Source organism: Protopterus annectens, chromosome 9.part0, assembly GCF_019279795.1.
Source record: "Protopterus annectens isolate FY-2018-M chromosome 9.part0, PAN1.0, whole genome shotgun sequence".
NCBI lineage: Eukaryota > Metazoa > Chordata > Ceratodontiformes > Protopteridae > Protopterus > Protopterus annectens.
The window spans coordinates 938089762-938115972 of record NC_056743.1 but is presented as its reverse complement, the minus strand read 5'-3'; positions in this window follow the sequence as shown (position 1 = coordinate 938115972).

The following is a 26211-nucleotide window of genomic DNA, read 5'->3' as shown; positions in this document are numbered from 1 at the left end:
GCTTTCACAGTTATGGCAAGTGAATACACAGTGGCAATATGGGGAGGCATGGGTTTTTGTGTAGCAGGCTGCAACAAGGAGAAAGAAAGCAGCATTTATTTCCCTTGTAGTGGCAGTGTAAAATCAGAGGCTACTGGTTTAAATTGTATCCAGTAATGTTTAAACTTTCTTTCCAGAAGGGCCCAAAAGTTTTTCCCCGAGAGAAGCTATGGCAGCCATAAAGGGCCTTGGAGAACATCATCAGGAACTAGTCTGGGACACAGACAGTCATATCTACAAGAGGGAGACCAACAAGTTCCAAACACAAGACAATCTAAAGTGATATATCTTCTTCCTCTCTTCAAGATACATAAGACATTGAAGGGGGTAGCTGATTTGATTAGACTGGCATAGCAAATTAGGGGTAATAGAACTGTGGTGTGGTGATATTCAGTTGCACAAAAGAAAAATTAGGAGTCCAGTTTTAAAACATTAATGATTTAAAGTAGGAATTATTAAGTGTAAATAATCTAATAAGTGAGACAATAGCAGAAAACAGAAATGTATTTGAGAGACATACAATGCCGACAAAGTGAAATAAAGAGGTTAAACACAGCGTACAGCAAAGAATAAAATAAGTAAAAATGGGAAAAGGATAACATGGGAAGGGGGTATTGGAAACCAGAGCAATCCTGTCAGGACAGGGCCATATATTAGTTGACTAACCTACTGACTGCACTATTGATGTTTGGCACCTGTCCTAGAAACTTAGAAGAGGTAGGTGATGTGAAGTTCAGGTGTGGCGAGATCCCTGATGTCCACGTTAGATCTGTTATGGTCGAACCACAAGGGGAGGGAGGGTAGTATCATTTATAAAATAGATAAGGTAGAGGCATAATTTGTAAGGGGTCTTCATGTGAAATCGGTAGGTAGGGAATTCGGACTGAAAAGTAATAATGAAGGAAGAGTTTACAATGGTAAGGGAAAGTGTGAAGAAACAAACATAAGAGCAGAGGAGTGGCTGAGGGAGATAATGTGAGGAGGGGCTAAGTCGGTCTGTGTGTGATAGGTAATATGTGATAGGTAATATCCGCCTTATAGGAGTTAAGGGACGGACAATGTGTGATCATAATGGGGTGAATGCCCTCTCTTTGGAAGTGCATCAATTTGTATATAGTTAATGGATGCAGGCTCATAGTCTGGAATGAGAACAAACGGGGAGACACGTAAATGGTTGAAGAAGGTCGTAAAGGTGGAGGTCAATATATAGATGGCCAGAAAGAAAGTCAACCAAGGAGCAGGAATGGGAGTATGAAATCTGAGCCATTGGTTGGACAGAAGGGAGAGTCAAACAAAAGTGAGAGGATGGCAAAGGCCAAGTAAAGGGAGGACAGAGGAAATAGAGGTGGGCAGGACAGAAGGAAGGTGTAGGATACTGTCTAGGAGCTGAGGGCAGTAGGTCAGGCACAATGGTGATATGGAAAGGATAATTATAGTAAGTCGGAATGTGAATGGGTTTTATGTAAAGTAAAAAGGGAAGAAAGTAACACAGAGACACATTCTGATGAGCAGGAACACTATACATTAGATAGGAAAGGATATAAATTAATAGTACAATCCAGTTATGGGGAGGGGGAAAAGAGGTGTAGAAGTGTTGCTGGACAAGAGAGTGCAAGTAGAAATTAAAGGGACCATGTTAGAAAAGGAGGGAAGCCTCACTGGATAGAAAGGGCTACATCTTTGTCAGAAATTAACTTTTGTATCTATATATCTCCTCCCAAAAGATACATTAACCTTGGAAGCTATAACCCCCCCCCCAACGCTAAATTAAAATTGATAAAAGTATGATATTGCAAGTGATGGCATTTCTGGAAGATGTATTAATATTGGCAGGAGCATGTCAGGTAAATGAAGGTAGTTTCAGTGAATGTAAAAAACTGAATACTGTTCAGTGAAACTACTTTTGCTGACAGTGGAGAATGCCTTCGAGTTGGTATACATAAGTCTTCCAATGTTCACAGAAGGTAGTTTTGAAGAACATTTTTTTAATCTGTTTCTGTTCACCAAAAGTACCTACAGTAATTTCACATGATTACATATAGAGGGGGACTGGAACATAACTTTTCAATAGTCTAACTACAGGAAAATGTTGGGGGTACATGACACACCAAAACACCTAAAGAACATGAGTGCTATTCAATATGCTCGCTCTGTGGGACCTATGGGACAAAAGACTAAGAGAAAAAGATGAGGGGTGTGTGTATATATATATATATATATATATATATATATATATATATATATATATATAGCCTCAAATGGGGCATATGGTCTAAGACAGATAAAATTTACAATTTTAAAGAACACAGTAGCATTTTTGGGAATGTGTAATCGGGCCCAGTTCTATTTTCAGTCTATGCATAAGTTATCCCAAGGTGGAAGCATTGGTAAAGAAGTACTAGGCAAACACATTAGTGATTGCCAGATTACCTGGTGGGAAATGAAGAATTTAAAACATGATGAGAACAAGTTTGCAAGGAAAATTAGATGTGGTAAGAGAAGATATGGTTCAAGGTTCAGACGAACTGAAAAAGGATCCGAGAAAGGAAGAACAAAAGGAAGTCAAGATGAGGAAAGATAGGGGGCAATATCAAAGGGCTAATGTTAGACAAGAGATACAGGAGCTGCAAAGAAAAGGGAAAAGCAAAGAGAAGAGGAGAAAGAGAAATTGAGGAGGCTGAAAGGAAAGATTAGCAGTGGGAGGATGAATTAATATTGGAAGTTGGTGCTAAAGGTGTTAGAAAAGGATGTGTATCAAGCATCTACACCTAAAGCAATCACATTTTTGTTGAACAGGTGAAGGCAACAACAGGTAAAAAGCATTGCTTGTAGAATATGGGATAACCAGAAGCAGGAGATAATCCAAGATGTGCAGGAAATAAGTAATGTGTTTGGGAGGTATTATAAAATCTTATATAAGGGGGGTTGATGGGAGAAAAGGAAAATCACACAAAGGAAGTGTTGGAGGAGGTGCAGATCCCGAAGTATAAGTAGGGGAGAAGGGTAAATAGCATCAACTACAGAGGAGGAGGTATAAGAAGCAATGCTTTTTCTCTAATCTGTAAGCATATTGCTTAATTGTACTATTTTTGCTATGTAATATGGAGCTTTTCTCCCTGGGCCTCCACTGAAAACGGGCTTCTTGAGCCCAGTGGACCTCCCCAGTCATCAACTACAGAGGAGGAGGTATAAGAAGCAATGCTGTTTCTCTAATCTGTAAGCATATAAGTATGTAATGTATATTCATCTATTTTGCTGTTATACTTTGCTTAGTTTTACTATTTAATATTACAATTTGCTTAATTGTACTATTTTTGCTATGTAATATGGAGCTTTTCTCCCTGGGCCTCCACTGAAAACGAGCTTCTTGAGCCCAGTGGACCTCCCCAGTCATCAAACTGGAAATAAATAAATATATAAATGAAAGGCTTGGAGCACTGAAACCTTAGACACTGAAGGAAAGAATAAAAAGTAGGATGTGATGCAGATACACTATATCATTATAGGGCAGATGGATCATGTGGAGATGAAGGTAAAGCAGGTAGGAGTATAGTTAATAACTGATAGGAGGAGGTGTTAAGACTAGCAGCAGGAAATATTACTTCAGAGAAGGCTGTGCATCATTGGAATGCATTCCTGAATAGAGTGGTACAATGTATATTCCCACAGGAGTCAGAATGTGCTTTGGAGAGCCAGAAAATCAGGTGCTGAAGTAAATGACTGGGTCACCTATGTAGACCTAGCTGCAATGCTCAGGTAGACTTCTAAACCAAAGGTTTTTTTGTCTGTATCTGCATATGATCATAAAAATATAAATTCTAAGGGGATACTTGGCTCCCATTTATCTGATATAAGTATAGGGGTTGAGACAAATGCACTTAGTAAGCATATTTTACACTGTGGGAATGATCATGTATTTACATTTAGGATATTACAGATAATTTTTAAGAATAAGAGTGAAGGGGATATTGTGAACACCACAGAGAGAGCAGAATATAAATGGATAAACTTTTTTAGATCTGATGTCCATTCAGGGCTTAATAAAACTAATAGTATTAAACCCATTTTGAAGGACAAGCATATGTTAATTAGAATATTATAATTGTCTTATGAAGTATTCCAGGTTGTAATTAAATGTTTTAGTGTACTATCAAGTTGATCATAGTGCTTTAGTCAAGCTTTTTAATTAATTAGGTAAATGTGGGAGTGACTTGTTTAGTTAATTATATGTGTTTATGATGTATGTTATGTGACTGGCTGGTATATTATATTTATTCTGTGGTTTAAATGTATTGAGTTATTTTTGAAAAAGAGTTTCAACTCGAAAGCTTGATGTAATAAAGCCTGTTTTATATGGATGTTTGTGCTGTGCCTTTTGTTACTGGATTTTAGCTTTGTGTTGGTTCATCAGTACGTCTAGCTATTCTACATCTGTTTCTTGGACTCGGAAGTTTAATGTGAGGAGCCCTTCGGCGGAACAAATGACATCTCACCATTTCCTTTTCACCATAGTTTTGTATAGTGTACAGTCGTGGTCATTCTCTAATTTTCTTTCTCATTGTCTTTTACTATATTGCTGCAGCCCATCACTGGTGAAGGTCAGTATTCTGTGCTAACAAATGCTTGTCTGCAGTGTATTATGACTGAAACATGTAATTTCTTGGATTAGAACAAAATGTTTGCTGTTAACAAGGAGACTTGTAAATCAAAACAGCATTCTAATCTGCATGTAAAACTGTTCGATCAATTGAGCGGTCAGCAAGCAAAAAATAGATGCAATCTATAGCTGTGAGCATGCATTTATAGCTATCCAGATTGTAACTGCTGAAATCAGATTAACACTGCACTTCATACCTTTAATTTTTTTTTTGCATCCTCACAAAAACTGCCTACTCCATTGAAATGGAATGAAGAATACTGCCTTACGTTCTATGTTTGGTATCTCATAATGGCTTTATGTATGTATGTATTTAATTATTTATTTTGACCATACATTTCAGGTGCTGGCTGAAATTCTTAGGAGCAAAACTGAGATAATTGGAATAAGGGAAATACAAGTGCAAATGCCTGGTGTGGGGGGGGGGGGGGGGGGGCTGGATATAAATTAAGTCTGAGGTTATATTCTTCCTGCTTCAAGGTACAGTGATTGTGGAACTGGTAAATATAAGTAACAGTCCAGCAAAAACAATTTAATGTACCAGCAAGTTTCGTTTTTTTTAATAAATTGAATTTTTTTTTTTGCTTAGATGTGCAGTACCAATGTTTTCAGTCTTGCGCTTGTAGTAGGAAGCTCTTAACTCACTGTTGTTGCAATACAAGTTAAACATCATTAAGAAATATTTTCTTTTCTGTTCCTGCTATGTAAATAGCACATGACATGTATCTGAGCTAATTTTACATAGGACTGACCTAGCACTGTCTTTGAAGTCTGATGTATCTTCAACTCTCTGCTTCATGACAGTAATACAATAACACACAACACAAGATGGTGCTGTACTTCTAGGGAAGAGAGAAGCCAATTACATGCTCATGTACTGTATGGCAAGTAACCATGACCTACTGCTTCTTGTAATTTCGTACTGACAGCAGTATTCACTTGTTTTCACTCATTCACTCTTAGTAATTGCACCATTTCTACCTGTATTATTACAAATGTCTTTCATGGGGTACTTTCATTTGTTCACCTATAACTATTATGTCTGTCAGATGAAAATAAATTGACTTACGTTTGCATACAACCGTCTTCTATAAATAAAATTGTAAAAGAAACCATTGTAATACTAAATGCAATGGTGGCAGTGTGGCTTTGTTGTGATGAATGGGTGTTTATTAAATATATATTTTGTTTAAAAGTTGAGTGATAAGCTGTTTACAGGATTATAGTTTAGTTTTATTTTCTAAATTGTCTGTCCTAACTTGGATTATTTATGAAATTGTATAAATTCCTAAAAGCCAGTAATAAAACCTGTGCTGTTTTTTTCCTAAGGGGAAGAAATTGAAATTCTTCAAGCATTCAAGGCAATCTTCTTTTAATTCAGGGTCACATTTTAGTGGGTGTATATTATGTTTTCAAACTTTTAAAAGTTCGAATGTCATATGGTCGACACCATATGATTGAACTTTTAAAAGTTGGAATGTTTCAACAGAGATCTCCGTACAATGCAGAATGGGAAGATTTCCCTTTCCTGCACTGTAGTGCGATCTCAAAGTTGGTATATTTAAAGAGTGGGAGGTGGGGGTGGGGGGCTTGCCCCTGCTTAAAATGGTCAGGTAGTTTTTTTCTGTTTATTTATTTATTTATTTTAGCTTTTCGAACTTTTAAAAGTTTGATCATATGGCTTTGACCATATGACATTCGTAATTTTAAAAGTTCGATAACGTAATATACACCCCATTTTAGTTGTCCTCCCTACCTAGCAAGATAGGTTACAGAAAGCTTACTGAAGAGGTGTTTTAGTTGACAAGTCCTTCATACCTATAATTGTGCCTTATGGAGTCCAAAGTCAGTTCAAGATAAGTCTGAATTCGCCTTTACCTACCTGTGAAGGACTCTTACAACTCTAGAAGTAGTAGGAGTCCTTCTTTACTACCACCAACTGAAAAAGAAAAAAAATGTAATTTCAGGAACTGTCTTCACAATGTATTGTTTCTTAGCATGAGGATACAGCTGCACAGTCATCATGCTAATTTTAATAACACTATTAATATAACTGGTGGTGATTCACATCCTGATTCACAGTCACATGTTAGCAAACCTATATATAACTGGGTCCTACAACTTCAGCTGTACTTGTGCCTTCAGAGTGGGCTGGCTTCTGCTTCATCAGGTACCTTAAACTTTTACTGTGGAAGGGAGATGGCCAGGTATCACAAGTGGGCTTGTGCCTGTAAAGTGTATTACTGAGAACTCCTAATTAGTTAGCTTACATACTGTCTTTTTAAAATACTGCATTTGAACAAATGCTGGAGCATATAAATAATGTATCTGTTTCAAAAATAAAAAGAGTTGCTTGCTAAAAAAACTGCTGAGTTAAGCGATTTTCATGCCCCGAGGTGTGCTTATGATGCAGTAGATGGAATTAGTATGGCAGCCATGACTGACAGTTATATGTAAGTACACATGGTTAGCTCCTGAGAATCAGCCTGAAGATGTGCGGCTCTAATTTTGGACCTTCCATACACAAGAACTTTCCTTTTTGGTCTTTCAGCTGCATATCTCATTAGGTCTTGGGTAACCTTAAATAGTAGTGGCAGGAAGCGTACCTTCTAAGTGTGCCTACTTTTCATAGAGATTTACTCTCTTCCAAGATGCCTGCAAAATGAAAAAAAAAAGTCTAACAAGCACCCTATCATAAAATGCCTTAAATCTAAATGTGAAGATACCAAATTCAAAACCAGAGTGAAAGATATACCAGTTAGTTGTCATGGCACCTTAGTTTTGAAGTAGTAATGAAACATCATGTCTGTTAGACAAGACACAAACTATCATAACTAAGATACTTAAATCTCACCACAGTATCAAAACATAGCATCATAATGCATAGCATCATGGATAACTTCTTAAGAAGTCTTAGTCTCAGACTATACCTGCCTGCACCCCCCAATGTGGGGCCTTTGCCATTTCAACTCCCATCCCTTAAGTATGCTACCTACAGTATCAGGTGCACTTTTTGAGAAAGGAAGTGTAAAACAAAAAACAAACTCACGTTTTTCTTTTTCCTGAGTCACACAGTCTTAGAGAAGAGAGAGAGAAAAAACTGATGTAGTAAGATATCAACAAGAAAACAGGCACAGTGCTTTGCCATCTAAAAAATGATAAACTTTTCTGTTGCCATTAGTTTTGCACTAAGTTTTCATTTTACAATAGGTTTGATTGCTATATGTTTGGATGATTGTCTGGCATTTAATGCCCGTTATTACAAATGAATAAGCAGCCTCCATTTATGTTTGCTAACCTATGTAGTGTTATTATCTCATATCAGAGCAATTATAGTGGAACCATTTTGCCATATCCTTATTTATTATAGCTTCTTTCCTGACAACTGCAGCTGTAGTTGTATTAAACCTGGCATATGCTAATGCTACACTAATGCCATTTACATGTATTCATGTCTTAGGCTATCGAATGAAAAAGGTTGGTTGTACGTTTTGTTAAATGGAGCTTGAGGTTACATCAAGGACTTGGACATTGCATATTTTATAGTAAAATTAGGTGTGCTATACTTATCTATTTCATCCTTTTATCTGGTGCTTATTTATGCATTTTAGGTCTAGAAAAAGGACCTGTACCGATTGGCTAGACAGAGGGACCGAGCTAAGAAAGATGTGCAGCAGGTAAGGGTGATAAAGGATAATGAGGGAAACGTACTCACAAGCGAGGCGAGTGTGTTGAACAGATGGAAAGAGTACTTTGAGGGGCTGATGAATGAAGAGAATGAGAGAGAGAGAAGATTGGATGATGTGCGGATAGTGAATCATGAAGTGCAACAGATTAGCAAGGAGGAAGTAAGGATAGCAATGAAGAGGATGAAGAATGGAAAGGCTGTTGGTCCAGATGACATACCTGTGGAAGCTTGGAGGTACTTAGGAGAAATGGCAGTGGAATTTTTAACCAGATTGTTTAATGAAATCTTGGAAAGTGAGAGGATCCCCAAGGAGTGGAGAAAAAGTGTTTTGGTACCAATTTTTAAGAATAAGGGTGATGTGCAGAGCTGTACTAACTACAGAGGGATAAAACTGATCAGTCACAGCATGAAATTATGGGAAAGAGTAGTAGAAACTAGGTTAAGAAGGGAGGTAATGATTAGTGATCAGCAGTATGGTTTCATGCCAGGAAAGAGCACTACAGATGTGATGTTTGCTCTGAGAGTGTTGATGGAGAAGTACAGAGAAGGTCAGAAGGAGTTGCATTATGTCTTTGTGGACTTAGAGAAACTGTATGACAGGGTGCCTAGAGAGGAGTTGTGGTATTGTATGAGGAAGTCAGGAGTGGCAGAGAAGTATGTACGAGTGATACAGGATATGTACAAGGGTAGTGTGACAGTGGTGAGATCTGCAGTGGGAGTGACAGATGCGTTTAAGATGGAGGTGGGATTACATCAAGGATCAGCTCTAAGTCGTTTCTTATTTGCAGTGGTGATGGACAGGTTGACAGACGAGATCGGACAGGAGTCCCTGTGGACTATGATGTTTGCAGATGACATTGTGATATGTAGTGAGAGTAGGGAACAGGTTGAGGAGACCCTGCAGAGGTGTAGATATGCTCTAGAGAGGAGAGGAATGAAGGCCAGCAGGTCTAAGACAGAATATATGTGTGTGAATGAGAGAGAGGATAGAGGAATGGTGGGGATGCAGGGAGTAGAGTTGGCAAAGCTGGATGAGTTTAAATACTTGGGATCAACAGTTCAGAGTAATGGCAAGTGTGGAAGAGAGGTGAAGAAGAGAGTAGAGGCAGGGAGGAGTGGGTGGAGAAGAGTGTCAGGAGTGATTTGTGACAGACGAGTATCAGTAAGAGTGAAAGGGAAGGTCTACAAGAGGGTAGTGAGACCAGCTATGTTACATGGGTTGGAGATAGTGGCATTGACAAAAAGGCAGGAGTCAGAGCTGGATGTGGCAGAGTTAAAGATGTTAAGATTTGCAGTGGGATTAGGAAAAAGCATATTAGAGGGTCAGCCCAGTTTGGACAGTTTGGAGAGAAAGCCAGAGAGGCGAGATTGATTGGTTTGGACATGTGCTGAGGAGGGATGCTGGGTATATTGGGAAAAGGATGCTAAGGATGAAGCTGCCAGATAAGAGGAAAAGAGGAAGGCCTAAGATAAGTTTTATGGATGTGGTGAGAGAGGACATGCAGGTGGTTAGTGTGACAGAGCAAGATGCAGAGGACAGGAACAAATGGAAACAGATAATCTGCTATGGCGACCCCTAATGGGAACAGCCGAAAGAAAAAGAAGTTAGGATACTGAAAAACTATCTTACGTCCCAAAGTCTTTCAGAAATTAATTTTGGTTTTGGTTTGCTTTTCTCTCAAGTGAATTTCTTGACACCCATGCCTCGATCACATAACAGCTTGGTTATGATCAGAGACCTAATCAAAATCCTTTGTGTCGGACAAGGTACCTGCATGTTTTCTATTTAGATAATCCTTAGGCATGCTGAGCTAGATGGCCAACTGAGAGTAGTGATTTTTGAGAGCTCCATAAACTAGTATAATAATATAGGAAAATTTTACTATATTCAAGTTTTAAATGTCAGAAATCTATATTTAAACTACTAAACTACATAAATATAATTTTTGGTGGAAATATACAAAAATGTTCCTGTCAAGTAACTTGGAGATATGTTGAGTCACTGAATATGAACAACTCAAGGAATTCTGACCCAGATGCTGCTTTGAAAAAAAGAACTGCAATTGATGACATCTACCTTACAGGAACTATCTTTGAAGATGGATGGCTTTAAAAATGACTAACAAAACCTCAAATTAAATTCTCAAAAACAGACTGATACTCTTAAGGAACTATTACAGCAACATCATACAAAAATAACAAATATAGAAACTTCTATAAATGACATTGAAGGGAGACTCAAAGAGGAAGAATTCCAAAAAGAATTTCTGCTTAAACAGAATACATGGCTGCTTAACAAAATAGATGACTTAGAAAACAGGAAAAGGAGAAATAACATAAGGATCTTTGGTCTGCCTGAAAACACTGAAGGTGAAGACATTATTTCATTCTTTACAACCTAGATTCCTGAATTTTTAGACTTTTATGAGGGACTTTCATTTGGAATTGTAAGGGTGATGAGCACTAAGGAAACCTGCTTCTAACTCAACAAATACTCCACCTAGATCCATAGTTATAAAATTTCTTTCATTTCTAGACAAGGAGCTAAAATTATAATCTGCTTGGAGAAAATCACCCTTAAAATACAATCAAAGACTGATAAGGTTTGACAATAATTATTCTTCCAGAATACTAGAACAAAGGAAAAAAGTCTGGCCAATAATAAAACTGTTGAAACAAAACAACATTAAAGCACAGCTGGCCTTTCCAGCCAAGATAAAAATACTTTTTGTCAATGAGATGAGTACCTTTAATGACTTAGAAGACGCTACTATATTCATCAAAAACAACAACATAGTGTCTATCCCAGAAGAAATGGAATGGATGGCCCCTACTCTTAAAAGAATAAAAAAACAAATCCTTGGACTGATGCTAGAAAGAAGAAACAAAAAACTGATTCCAAGATAGCTGTCCCCCCAAAAAAGAAGTTATGCCTTACCATAACGTTCCATCTGTGTTATTCATCTTCTTTCATTTATCACTGATAGGTTCGGTTCTGAGCCTTCAGAACCGAGTCAGCCTTTTTACTAAGCTCGCGCCAGCCAAAAAACTCTAGAGCTAAGTCTTTACCCAGAATGCCCTACTCCCTGTTACCTCAGATCGAGTTTGCTAGAGAAAAGGAAGTAAAGCCAAGATCACTTCTGTGCAACTACCCTAGGGCACCACTTAGACCCAAAGCATCCCCAGGAGCCTTTGGAGGGGGAAGGAGGGTGGGAAGTGATGAATTAAAGAAGATGAACAACACAGATGGAATGTTATGGTAAGACATAACTTCTTTATCTGATGTTGTTAATCTTCTTTCCATTCATTACTGATGGGACAGAATTCAAGCTACCTTGAGGTCCATGGGCGGCCCTTATGGAAGAACATTCCTGAGTACCATTGAGCTAAAGGCAGCTCTCCCTCTGGAGACCAAATCCAATTTGTAACGATTGATAAAGGTATGAGGCTTAGCCCAAGTAGCTGCTGCACAGATATCATCAATGGAAGCCCTGGAATGGAAAGCTACAGATGTTACCATAGATCTAGTGGAGTAAGCTTTAACCTTTGGTATAGGTTCATTACTGAGGGAATAGATGCAACCTATGCCATTTCGATAAATAACCTTGGACACAGCCTCTCTCATTCTGGGCCCAGAACAGGAGATGAAAAGCTGTTCAGATTTATGGATAGGTTTGGTCCTGTCTAGATAAAATCTCACTTGTCTATGTACATCTAAAGAGTGAAGGCAGTACTCTCCTCTATTGGCAAAATTCGGAAAGAACACTGGTAGGTCAATGGTCTGGTTTATGGAGAATTCAGAAACAATTTTGGGGAGAAAGGATGGATTCATCCGAAGTGATACTCTGTCTTTATGAAAGACCAGATAGGGCCTCTTGATACACAATGCCTGCATCTCCGAAACTCTTCTGGCAGACGTGATGGCTACCAAACACAAAGATTTCAAAGACAAAAACTTTATGTCACACTGAGCAGCAGGTTCAAAAGGTTTCTGAGTCAAAGACTGAAGGACTAGAGTGAGGTTCCATGGTTCCACGAGCTGTCTGACAGAAGGCCTGAAATGAGAAGCCCCCTTGAGGAAAGTCTTGCAAAAGCATAGAGAGATAAGAGGGGTGCCATCTATACCATTATGGAAATTGCTGCTAGATGTACTCGTACGGTAGAGGCAGAGGCTCCATTATCAAAAAAGCTAGCCAAGTATTGAAGTACTGCAATAAGTTGAGCCGAAGACTGGTCTAGCATGTTATCCTTGGACCAGATGGAGAATCTTTTCCATTTATCCTGTTATAGTTTTCTGGTGGATGGTTTGAGAGGACAGAATGATGTCTCAAACAGGTAAGGAGAGATTATCTTACCTGGCTACTAGTGGAAGTGGAGAAACCAAGCTGTCAGCTTGAGACTGGACAGATTTGGGTGACTCAAACTTTGGGGGTGAGTAATTACATTTGGTAGATGGTCCAGAATCCACAGCGGGTATACTAGGTGAGGCTGAAGGAAGGGGAACCAAACTTGTCGAGGCCAGAATGGGGCTATGAGTATTACCTTGCATCTCAACTGAAGAGCTTTCTTTAGAAATTGTGTGATCAGAGGGATGGGAAGATAAGCATAAAGAAGTCCTGTGGGCCAATTGTGGATCAGAGTGTCCCTCGGTGACTCCCCTTCCGGGGGAAGTAGGGTGAAATAGCTGCTGCACTTGGTGTTTGATGGGCAGGTGAAAAGATCGCAGCAGGGCTGGCCCCAGTGTCTGAAGATTGCTGATGCCACCTCGGGATTGAGGGACCACTTGTGAGGCATGAGGATGCATCTGCTCAGCTTGTCCACAATCAAGTTGAGCTTCCCAGGATATGCGTTGCTATTAGAAAGTGGTTGGAAGCCATCACCTACTGCCAAATTCTCATGGCTTCTCAACATAAGGGATAGGATGTGGTTCCTCATTGCTTGTTGATATACCAGACCACTGACATATTGTCTGATTGAATTGCAGTTGTCCCAGAAGGGAGAGCTGAATGGAAGGCCTGAAACGTTAACAGCACAGCTCTCAGTTCCAGAACATTGATATGCATTTGGGCCTCTGAGGTGGCCATGTGCCTTGGACCATCTTCCTTGGAAATGGCCCCCCCATCCGATCAGGGAAGCATCTGTGGTCATAATGGCTGTGGGCTGAGGAGATTGAAATGGATGACTCCAAAGTTCTACATCTGGCCTCATCCACCAAAGCAGGTCCTGTTTGCAGGAGTTGATTATTTGAATCTGGTAACTGAGGGGGTGATAGTTTAGGAACCATTGACACAGAAGCAGCCATTGCAGAATCCACATGTGTAGCTTTGCTAGAGGCACTATTGGGATTGATGCTGCCATAGAACCTAGGGCCTGAAGAACTTTCCTTGCAGAAACTGTTTGTGAGAGTATCACCCAGAGTTGAAGCGTCAGTTGATGGAGTCTGCGAATTGGGAGTGATACCAGACAGGACTGACTATTGAACACTGCTCCAATGAACTCTATTTGTTGTGTAGGTACAAGGTTTGATTTCTCCCAATGTATCGTTATTCTCAACAATTTTGCCAGAGAGAGAGAGAGTGTAATGTAGTGCTGTTACCAGAAGATGCTCTGTGGGGATGATAAGGAGCCAGTTGTCCAGATATGGAAACACCCAGAATCCTTTTAGTCTCAAGTGAGCTGTTACCACTGCCATGCATTTCATGAACACTCTGGGGGCTGTAGAGAGACTGAACAGCAGGGCATGGAATTGATAATGACTGGCTCCTAGCCGGAAGTAAAGCAGACTCCTGGAGAATTTGTCCATCTTGATGTGGTAATACACATCCTGGAGATCTATAGAGCACATCCAATTGCCTTCTCTTAAAAAGGGGAGAATGGACTGAACCATGACCATCCAGAATTTGGTTTGCATGCCAGACTTGTTTAAACTGCTGAGATCCAAAATGGGTCTCCAGTCCCCTGTCTTTTTTGGCACCAAAAAGAATCTCGAGTAAAATCCGGATCCACGCTGGTCTGGTGGGACTGATTGGATGACTCTTTTTTTGGAGCTTTATAACCTCTGAAGCTGCTTCTTCCCTTTGACTTGGGTGGAACGTTGGGAAGTTATCTTGGGAAATTTAGCAGACAAGAAAGGGGAATGGTTTAACCTCTGGTGATAATTCTCTGCACCCAATGATCGGTGGTGGTGGATTGCCAGGCAGCTTGGTGCAGAGAGAAATGGCCCCCAACTGCTTCCAGAGGTAAGCAATCAGGCTTCTCCTCAGGAGCACTGATAAGACTATCCAGAGAAAGTATTCCTGGAGCTCTGGTTACGAGGACCCCCTCTGCCTCTATAGGGGTGACTTCTGGAATTGTTACCTGCTCTGTCTCTGGAGGTATCACCACCACATGCGGCAATGAAGGGACCCTGAGATTTCTTATACCACATCTTCCCACTCCTCTGATTCCTGGAGATGGTACGTTGAGGGTTGGAAAACCATAGGCCTATGGCAGACAGGGTCTTTCCATCTTGCTCACACCTGGCTAGTGTGTCTTTCACTTTGGAGCCAAAAAGAGGCGAAGCTTCGATGGGAGAATTCAGAAAGGAAGACTTGAAGGGGTCCGCGAGGTCACAAATGCACATCCAGGCATGATGCCTCATAATGCCCGAACCCGCTTCTCTAGCTGCCCCTTCGGTTGCATGTGACAGCAACCTCATGGATGAGTTGGATACTGATTCCAGGATTGTGAGCTGTGAGGCCACTTTGTCCCTGATCTCATGAGAGAACTGTCCTGTGAGCGTCCCAGAGAGTTCGGAGATCAAGTCCCTCTGGAGCCCCATAAAATGTGCCAAATAATTTGGGGACTATATGGCAAAGGTCCCTGATGCAAGAACACACTTCCAAAGTCTGTCCACTGTCTGGGACTCCCTGTTGGGTGGGTGGACAGCAGGACTTTCCTCAGCCAAGTTCTTTGTTGTGGCCGCTGCCACCACCATAGCATCAACTGGTAACCCTTTGGAACAATGCGGGTTCTCATCGGGAGGGGAAAGAATTTTGTCTGGTGTCCAAGGGATTGCTTCAATGGAATCAGGGTTCTTCTAAGAGTGCTGCAAGATGAGCTGGATGAGCTCATCGGCAGGTGGGGTCAACCAAGAGGTAGAAGGCCGGGCGCAAAAAGCCTGCAGAAACACGGACTCCTCAGATGAAGGTTTGGAGGGCTTCCAGTCACCTCTCTGCTTTAACATTTCCAGGATTTCTGAAGGAGACATCATCAGGAGGTGACGGTGGGAGACCCTTCACCATCATCATAATTCATGCTTTCCATTAAGGACTCCTCGGGTGAGTCTATGTGCTTCCTCTTGCATGTCTTCTTTCAAAGGGGATCCTCAGTGGGAGTCTCTGAGGAGGACTCAGAAGAGTGGGTACCCTGAATAAGGTTGTTCTGCTGCTTCTCTGCCCAGTGTCCTGGGGGGGTGGTCTGTGACAGCAGTAGCTCAGGGGGTGAAAACTGGGGTTCCGATATCAGTGTGCTGCCAGAAGCAAGAGCCCTCTCCATCACGTGTAGGGCAGGCCCGCCCAAAGAGGGATGGAAGCCTGGAACTGAGAAAGACAACCTCAGGACTGGGGTCACACCCAACTCTGATGAACCCTTCCCCACGGATGGAGCCTCAAGCAGGATCAGCGTGGCTATTGGCATTGAGGATGGAACCAAGAAGAGAGGTGGCTCGGTACCCCAGGCTGACAGGCTCGTCCCCTACCCCCAGATTGAGGAAGGACCAGTTCAGTGGGAACTGAAGAGACAAACTTGTAGCCTGCGTGAGATGCACCGTAGGCGCTGAGGTGATGGGTTAAAAGAAAGATGTCAGAGCAGAAGACTTCAGAACCAAGATGGTCAAAGGAGGAGTGTAAGTTGGAGTGCGTGGATAAGGCAACCCAAGTCCTGCAGGTTGATGGGTCTTAGAAAGTGAGGGAATCCCCATGGCTAACAACAGCTGGTCTACAAGACGCACCATGTTGTGTTCAGAAAGGCTTCTGGTGGATCTAATGGACACTCCGGATGGGGAGTCAGGACATTTGATGAAGGGGCTATACGCTTGACCCAGAAATGGATCTACAGAAGGGGAGTATTGGGTCCATGATGCAAGCTTTGCAGGCACCGAAGTCTCTAGTTTCTGGACCAGAAGTAAAGGGATCAAATTCAGTGAAGTCGGTACAATGCTCCATGCCAAAGTGGCACTTGGAGCTGAAACAGTCACTTCCAAAATGGAAACCAATGATGTAGTCAAAGGTATGCCCCTGAGCTGAAGTCAAAATAGGCATAGTAAGGTCTATTATCAGTGCCGCAGACAGGACCGGTGCCGAAATGGGTGCTAGTATAGATGGTTTTTAGATGGTCAGAACTGAAGAAGACTGAGCCGAGGAGGCTGATTTATGCTCCAAAGTTAACTTTGGAACCTTTGATTTCCCAGGCTTGCTCTGATCACCCAATGGTGAAGAAGGAGCAGATTGGGATCTATTTTTGTCCTTAGAAGGAGGGGTTGAGACCTCCATTGCAGAAATGGCCTCTGAGAAGGGAGACTTGAGTAACCCTTTCAAAATGAGTTTATTTTTGCGCTCATAAAGAGTGCATTGATTGAAACTCTAGCAAATGTCACATGGAGCCTGCACCGAAAGGTGAGACACTCCCAAACAGTGTACACAGTCAGCATGGGAATCACTGTTAGATAACTTTCCCTTACAATGCTTAAAACCTGAAGTACCCTTCTTATCTGACATCTTGATAGAGAAAAAACACCAGAGGTCACCTGTATAATCCAACTATAATCAAAGTCAACTCCATTGAAAAAAGGTTACAAATATTGCAGCTTGTGATTGAGGTTTACTGATGCTTGTGAATTAGGAAGAGACATTGCCAATATCCTGGCAGACAGGTTCAGTGCAAACTTCTCCACCCCCTCCCCCCCAAAAGAGAAAGTATCTATCCCGGCAGAGGGCTGCCTCCCAAACATCTCAGATGCACAGGTGAAGGCTGCCCTCTCCAAAGCAAAAAACACTGCTTCCATGGGACCAGATGGCGTCCCAGGTTGTGTCCTACATGAACTACAAGAGGAACTAATCCCTCAAATAAAACAGCTATACAATCTCAGCCTCACTACAGGATATGTGCCCACAGAATGGGCGTACAGCAACAGTGCTCCCACTCCACAAAGGTGGAGCCTCTACGGACCCTGGAAACTATTGCCCTTAAGCCTGACTAGCTTAGTCTGCAAGGCTATGGAGAGGATCATCATGGAACTCATAAACAAAGACATTGGGGACCTACAGACACTAGATCCTACCCAGTTCGGCTTTGTCAAGGGCAGATCCTGCCTTTTGAACCTGGTTGACTTCTTTGAAACAGTCACCAAAGCCATAGATGAAGGGAAGGTAGTCCACACAGCCTATCTGGACCTTGCAAAGGCATTTGACACAATATCCCACTTGGGCATCAAAGATAAGTTATCCAGCTTAAATATAAACCCCTATGACACAAGATGGGTCGCAAACTGGCTCAAAGACAGAACCCACAGAGTGAGAGTTGCTGGAGCCATGTCAGACTCGAAACTGGTCACAAGTGGCGTCCCACAGGGTTCTGTCCTCTCTTGTTCGGTATATACTTGTCCAAGGTACAGGCAAACGTGGGAGGACTATGGCTCACCAAGTTCGCAGACGACTGCAAACTGGGCACAATAATCAACTCTCCAGCTGACACAAACATCCTTCAAAAAGGTCTCACAGAGACAGATAACTGGTGCCAGTGCCATGGTTTAAAGCTAAATGCCAAAAATGTATAGTCATACCCTTTGGCAAAAACAATGTGCCCACAAATTACCGCATAGGTGGAAACCCATTAAGTACAGAGAAAGTTATTAGGGACCTGGGGACCCAAGTTGATAGCAATCTCTCCTTTGAAAACCACATTGCCAAAGTGGTTAGAAAGACCTTCTACATAGCCCACCTCATCAGGAAGGGTTTCACATCTAGATCAAGAGAAGTAATCGTGCCCCTTTATTCATCCCTCATCAGGCCCATCATAGAATACAATGCCCCTTTTGGGATGTACCTTACCCGACACCTGCAGCAATTAGAAAGACCCCAAAAGTATCTCACCAAGAGGATCAAGGGTCTCAAACAGATGCCATATGCTGCTCAGTTAAAAAAACTCCAGCTCTACTCAGTTGCATACCACCTACTTCGAGGCGATCTATGCCTGACATACAAAGCTATGTCAAATCCAGAATTAATGGACATGCTCCACCTCAGTAAATCTAAATCCCTTAGAGCCACACGCTCAAGGGACTTGAACCTCAGCACAGAAATAAATAGAACTTGCTGGAGGGACAGGTTCATAACCCAGAGGCTCCCTTCGCTCTGGAATAGAATTCCAGTTCATGTGAGGCAGAGCACCTCACTGAATCTCTTCAAGAAGAATCTCAATAAGTGGATGGGGGATCGTAGGTTTGTCCCAGGGATTACTCCCGTGTCACTATTAGACAGAGGCACAGTAAACTAAACCTTAAAAAGGGCACAGTATACTCAAATCAAGGGGTGGCGTAAGCCATACAGAATCGGGCTAGGCTTATAATTGCCCCAGGGTAGATAGCCTAGTATGAACCTATGGATCCAGAGGAAGGGGGTGAATAGAACTGTGATTTGGGATATTTTGGCAGAGAATGGTTTGTTTGTATGTCCGCTGAATGAGAGGTGGGAGGGCTAGAGGAGTGTGTTGTCTCTAGTTGTGGTGGCTTGTTGGGAGGTTTTTTTTTATCTGTTTGCTCTCTGTTCTTTTCCTGGCTACTGCCTCACTGAAAGGGAAGGAATTTAGGCTTGAAGTTGTAGTTAAGTGAAGCTTTGCTTCAGGTGCATCATGAGCCTCTGGTATGCAGTACACAGACACACTAACAGAAACAAACCCTCCCAGGTTGCTATGGTAACGGAAACAGAGTGACGATAATGTGTAATGGCTATATATATATATATATATATATATATATATATATATATATAAAATAAAAGGGCTGTTTTAAACTACATGTATACATATTGATGATCTCCCAACATTTCATTTAGCTCATTAAGTTGATTCTTGATAAAAAAAAATGCAATTTTATATTTAAAATGTATTTTGGTCCAAACACATTAAGGACTTATATAAGAGTGGAAGTCTGAGTTATTGTGAAATACTAAGAGCACTTGGTCTTGTGGAGTACCCTTTGCAATGGTCTGGGAGGTGAGCTGGCTCGGACTTTTTGGGCATATGGGACTAGCTGATTCTAGGGGTGTTTGGGGTCACCAGGAAGTGCTGGAGAGTCATCGGATTTCCTTTGTGGAAATGTTTGTGGGAATGGAGTGTGTGTGTTGAGTGGTTCACTGCCTGAGTGGCCACTGCATCGTAAAATGGAACAGGGCAAATATTGGTTTGAATATTTAAGAACAGCCTGGAAACACACCACATGAATTCATGAATGGTATTTTAGCAAAACTGGATGGGTATTATTGCCCGTGCATGAAGTACTGATATGTGTGTACGTAAAGGATGGAAATATACTTATAACAAATAAGAAACTAGAAGGGTCTCATAATTTAAAGTCTATGAACTGTATAAACATGCTTGGAAGGAGCAAATAATAAGAATAAACATTACAGCTTGTGATCTCTCAAATAATTAAGCAACAGTCAAAAAAAAAACCATACACAATAGTTATGTAATGTATGATTTTAATAAATCGAGACATAAAATATATTGTAGTCATATAAGATGAACAAGTCTGCTGAATTTAGATATTAAAAACAGGATTTAGTAACATGGGCTTGTGTATAATAACACTACTGTCTTAACTTGTCATAAATGACATACACTACACTGAACATCAATGGGAAGCATGATGGTTTTCTTATATATGTAAATATGCATAACAAGTCATGTATTTGCTTTAACTTGAATTGTAATTTTAGTAACCCATCTTGACCATATATAATACTTAAGTGGTTACCAAGATAACCAATGTTTTATACATGACATCAATCTGACAAAGTTGCTCAAGAGAAAAAATAGAAACATAAACTTGAAATGTCACAGAATGTAACAATCATATTCTGAACAAATAGTATTAAATTGACAATAGACACTCATTTTAATAACATGGCCTTGAGTATATCAACACTACTGTTTTAACGTGTCATAAATGACACACACTATATTGGGCAAGGGGAAGCATGATGATTTTCTCATATATGTAAATGTGCATAACAAGTCATATAATTGTTTTAACTTGAATTGTGGTTTTGTAACACATCTTGACCATCCATAATGCTTAAGCTGTTACCAAGGTGACTAATGTTTTATACATGACATCAAACTGACAAAGTTGTTCAAGGGAAACAATAGAAGCCTGAACTAGGAATGTCGCAGAATGCAACAATCACATTCTGAACAAATACTATTAAATTGACAATAATGACTCAGTTTAACCTTTGCTGATTATACAAAATAGAATGTTGTCATTTAAATCTAAAAACGTTCAGTATATGCCATAAAATGGCAATTTATGAATATGGATAGGGAACTTATAATCATTAATCACAATAAGTGAATTTGTTGTTTTTAACCTATAGTTTCATTCATTTTATAATAAGAAATGACAGATATGTAAATCCTTATGTGTAGGAAATGGGGGAAGATGGATGCACTGATAATTAAAATGCACTAACTTTCATCAATGTTCACATAAAACAAACATGATGCTTTAAGTAAGTTAGCAACAAAGTGATTACTTAAATGCTGGCAAACAATGAAATATTACTTCTGATATATCCAGTAAAATACATTGTATTATAAACATTAGATATAAATATTATTACCATCTATTTATATTAAGTAATACGTTTTGAAAGACTTCAGCAATAAGGGTGAATATGTTAACTGTGTGCTATAATATTTTACTGAGGTTTTATATATGATACATCCTACTTTACTATGATTGAATTGCTTGTCATCTATCTTTCATGTAAATATTAATTGCTTATACAATAAGTAGACATTTATATTGTATTAGAATTGTGTCTAATCTACAGTAGTGCTATATCTGTTCAAAATAATATAAATATTGCTTATTCCTATTACAAATATTCTCCGTATGATAATTCAATTTATGGAGCTCAGATGTTCTGGATTGTCAAGGTGTGAGTGATAATCTGATGGACTTAGGTTTATCCATCAGATTAGGAATGATTTTCATTCCATGGCTAGTGCAGATCTTAGTTTTGTTAACATTTATTAATTTAAATGTGTTATTTCACAAAAACATTTTTAGTATGCCTGAACAAAACATTACTTTGTTGGTAAACACTCAAAGTATAAAACTGACAATTTCTTTTAAAAGCTCAAACATATTTTCTAGTTATCGGAGGAAAATGTTTAATAGTCACAATAAAACAAAAGTACATAGTCTAAATAAACTAAGATGGATTTAACTTTATTATCTTTAAATACCAATGGCTTAAACAATCCTAACAAGAGATCATATTTACTGAAATATTTAAAACTGACCAAAGCACAAATTGTCTTCCTTCAAGAAACTCATTTCAAAACAAATGACAATTACAAATGGAATCCTAAGAAATATATGATATAGGCACAATCCACTTACAAGACAAAGACAAAAGGGGTAACAATTTTCTGGAAAACGTGATTAACCCAGAAATCATAAGTATGAAGATAAAGAAGGCCTTATGGCATTAGTAATAGTTAATTATAATAACAGAATATGGACCCTAGCCAATCTATACTGGTTCCCAGGCACTGGATCAGGAACTACTAAAAAAACTTGGATTTAATTTCCAATAATTATAAAGGGAACTTAATATTAGGAGGAGATTTTAACTGTATATTTGATATTTCTGAAACTACAAATAAAAGACTGCTGTGTACATCTGCTGTATCAAAAGCTTTAAACAAGTGGGTAGAATCATTTCATCTTGTAGATACTTTCAAATTTCAAGAAGATAAATCTTCATTGTTTTCCCATCCAGATCACAGATTGGTACCCAAACTAGAATAGATAAAATATTTGCTGCCCATGACTTACACTCTAAAATCATTAATTTCTCAATCACTCCCTGCCCCTTTTCAGACCACAATTCATTGATACTAAAACTTAAAAATGGGTACAAACCATTAATCTTTAACTCCAGAATTTCAGCATATATAACTAAAATTAAAGAGTTCAAACCCTGGTTATTATCTGATTTACAGTTCTTCTTAGATATTAATTACACCACAGAGATAAATAAAATAATGATATGGGACTCATTAAAAGCTTACATATATGAGAAAAGCCTAACTTGGCTTAAAAAAATAAAGAATGGGATTCTGAATTATTAGATCTACAATCCAAACTTTTGTCAGTAAAAGCTGAAAAAAAATCAAAATCATTTGGAGATGAAAAAGAAAGTTGAAGTATTAAACAATAAATACAACAAAATTCTAACACAAACTAGTTTAGCTTTAGAAAAACTAAAAAATTAATTCCTTGGCCACTTCTCTCAAATATCTACATAAGTTAACCACAAGAATCAAAATAAAATCAAAAGCTAATAACATTAAAAGTATCTTCCATGAAAAGAAAGGGGAAATGTCTCAGATATAGGTGACATTCTTGGTGCCTATAGAAATCACTATATGGAACATTTCCAAAAAGAAAATATACATATCAATTAAGTAAATCTAGATGCAAAATGTTCTAATGTAAAAAAAAAATACCAGAAAAATTAAAACTAGATCTGCAAACACCCATATCCTACAAAGAAATTACAGATACAATAAAAGAGGGTAAAATAATAAAGCTCCATGTATAGATGGCATAGGTATGAAAATATATAAACTTTTTCCTTCAAAGATACTACCCCTCTTCCATAAAACTCTATTAGAAATTTGGTCACAAACTTTAATACCACACTCTTATCACACCATTCCTAAAGGAAAACAAATCCCCAAACCTCTGTACCTCATTTCTCTTGTAGATTATGTTAATAAAGAAAATAAAGAAACACTCATAATTGGCTTAGATATAGAGAAAGCCTTTGATTCCCTAAATTGGGACTATTTATATGCATCATTGTATATAAAAGGGAGCAACACACATTTGCATAGCAATGTATCATGGTATATAAAAGGGAGCAACACACATACGCATAGCAATGTATCATGGTATATAAAAGGGAGCAACACACATACGCATAGCAATGCATCATTGTATATAAAAGGGAGCAACACACATTTGCATAGCAATGTATCATGGTATATAAAAGGGAGCAACACGCATACCTATAGCAATGTATCATGATATATAAAAGGGAGCAACGCACATACCTATAGAAATGTATCATGGTATATAAAAGGCAGCAACACACATACCTATAGCAATGTATCGTGGTATATAAAAGGTAGCAACACACATACCTATAGCAATGTATAGTGGTATATAAAAGGCAGCAACACACATGCCTATAGCAATGTATCGTGGTATATAAAAGGCAGCAACACACATGCCTATAGCCATGTATCGTGGTATATAAAAGGCAGCAACACACATGCCTGTAGCCATGTATCGTGGTGTATAAAAGGGAGCAACACACATGCCTGTAGCAATGTATCGTGGTGTATAAAAGGGAGCAACACACATGCCTGTAGCAATGTATTGTGGTATATAAAAGGCAGCAACACACATACCTGTAGCAATGTATCGTGGTATATAAAAAGCAGCAACACACATACCTGTAGCAATGTATCGTGGTATATAAAAGGCAGCAACACACATACCTGTAGCAATGTATCATGGTATATAAAAGGCAGCAACACACATACCTGTAGCAATGCATTGTGGCATATAAAAGAGAGCAACACACATACCTGTAGCAATGCATCGTGGCATATAAAAGGGAGCAACACACATACCTGTAGCAATGCATCGTGGTATATAAAAGGGAGCCACACACATACCTGTAGCAATGCATCGTGGTATATAAAAGGGAGCCACACACATACCTGTAGCAATGTATCATGGTATATAAAAGGGAGCCACACACATACCTGTAGCACTGTATCATGGTATATAAAAGGGAGCAACACACATACCTGTAGCACTGTATCATGGTATATAAAAGGGAGCAACACACATACCTGTAGCACTGTATCATGGTATATAAAAGGGAGCCACACACATACCTATAGCAATATATCTCAGACAAGACATACACTGGTCCCTTACAGGTAAGAAGCCACTTTCTGGGTGAGAGATGACATCAGTAAGTGTAATTCAAGCAGTATCATTTACTGTTGTAGTGTCCTTTAAATATACTTCACACAATTGTACTTCTTGGAAGAACGGCATTTTTCAACACGTTATCTACAGTCGTAACTATACAGAACCAACTAGTCAAGTTAAGGGGACAGTTCAGACTGTCAGGAAACTCATGAAGAAATCATAGAGCAGTGATAGTGACTTATATGACTGTGTTGTTAGCTTTATTGGAATGTAGAAATACTCCACTGCAGGATATCAGTCTAACACCTACTGAGGTACTGATAGGGCATAGATTAAAGAGTAGGATTTCTACATACATATATTATCAACCCCTGAAACTCGAATTCAGGTTCAAAAATGACAGAAATTCTGTAGTGATCAACATAAAAAAAAAACACATGTAATCTCCAAAAAGGTGGGGGGGTGGAATTCAGCAAGTTTTAAATAAGAAACAACCACAAGGTTGTGCTTTGAGGAAGTGTGAACAGTCAAGGACATTGGGTTTGCAAGATGGTTAAAGCTATTTATCTCACAGCCGCATAAGGTACATGGTTTGACTCTCACCTTTGATAGAAATTGGCTAGGCATAAAATGGCCCACAAAGACAACTAGCCTAGTACTTAGCTATGAACATATTTTAGGGATGAATTTTGCATAATGGTTAAGGTGTTCACCTTATAAACACAAAGTACAGGATTTGATTCTATCCACAGGTTATCGGCAAGGCTTAACGTATTACAGCTGAGTGTGCCTCCAGGCATTTCCGCAGTTAACTCTTACCGAGAGGCATTAAATGTTGCTTGTTCATATTTGCATTAATAATTCCAAAACCATGCTACATACAAGGTATCAGAAGATTTCATCTTAAAGCATACATGATAGCAAACACAATTGAACTGATATTTGACCTCTGTCTAATGCAGCTAAGGAGATATTGAATATTATTTGTATACTGATTATTTGCATTGTAATAATGTTCATATTTTTCTTGATTTCTCAACATTCAGATATCATAGACAGAACAGCATAGCCTCATATGAAAGCTCACAGCTGTATGAAGAAAATCCTGCTGGCAGTATGTGTCTTGCTTGAATAGTTACTGAGATGTCATAAACTGTTTATACAACATTACAGAATTAATATTCATAGCCTTTATTTTGGCTTATAAAATACAGTTTAAACCATCAAACTGAATGAATGCCACCAATATAAAGATTAATTTATCCCGAAAATTTTGCCATTTACCATTTTCTAGTAACACTTATGGGTCCAAAGTTATGAATATTTGTTTGAATGAACTGTAAGGAGATAACTTCATTTTTTAAAAGCTCAAGCCACACCCACAGAGAGTTAAAGGTACACATTCAAAAGAGCTGTACTGGAGGGAATGAAGGATATTAGCCCATTCTGGGCAGTTAGCCTAGTATCCATGTATGAACTTATGAACCTAGTAGTTTCAGTCAACGATTCAAGTTATTTAGGACAAACCTTCTTGCAGGATGG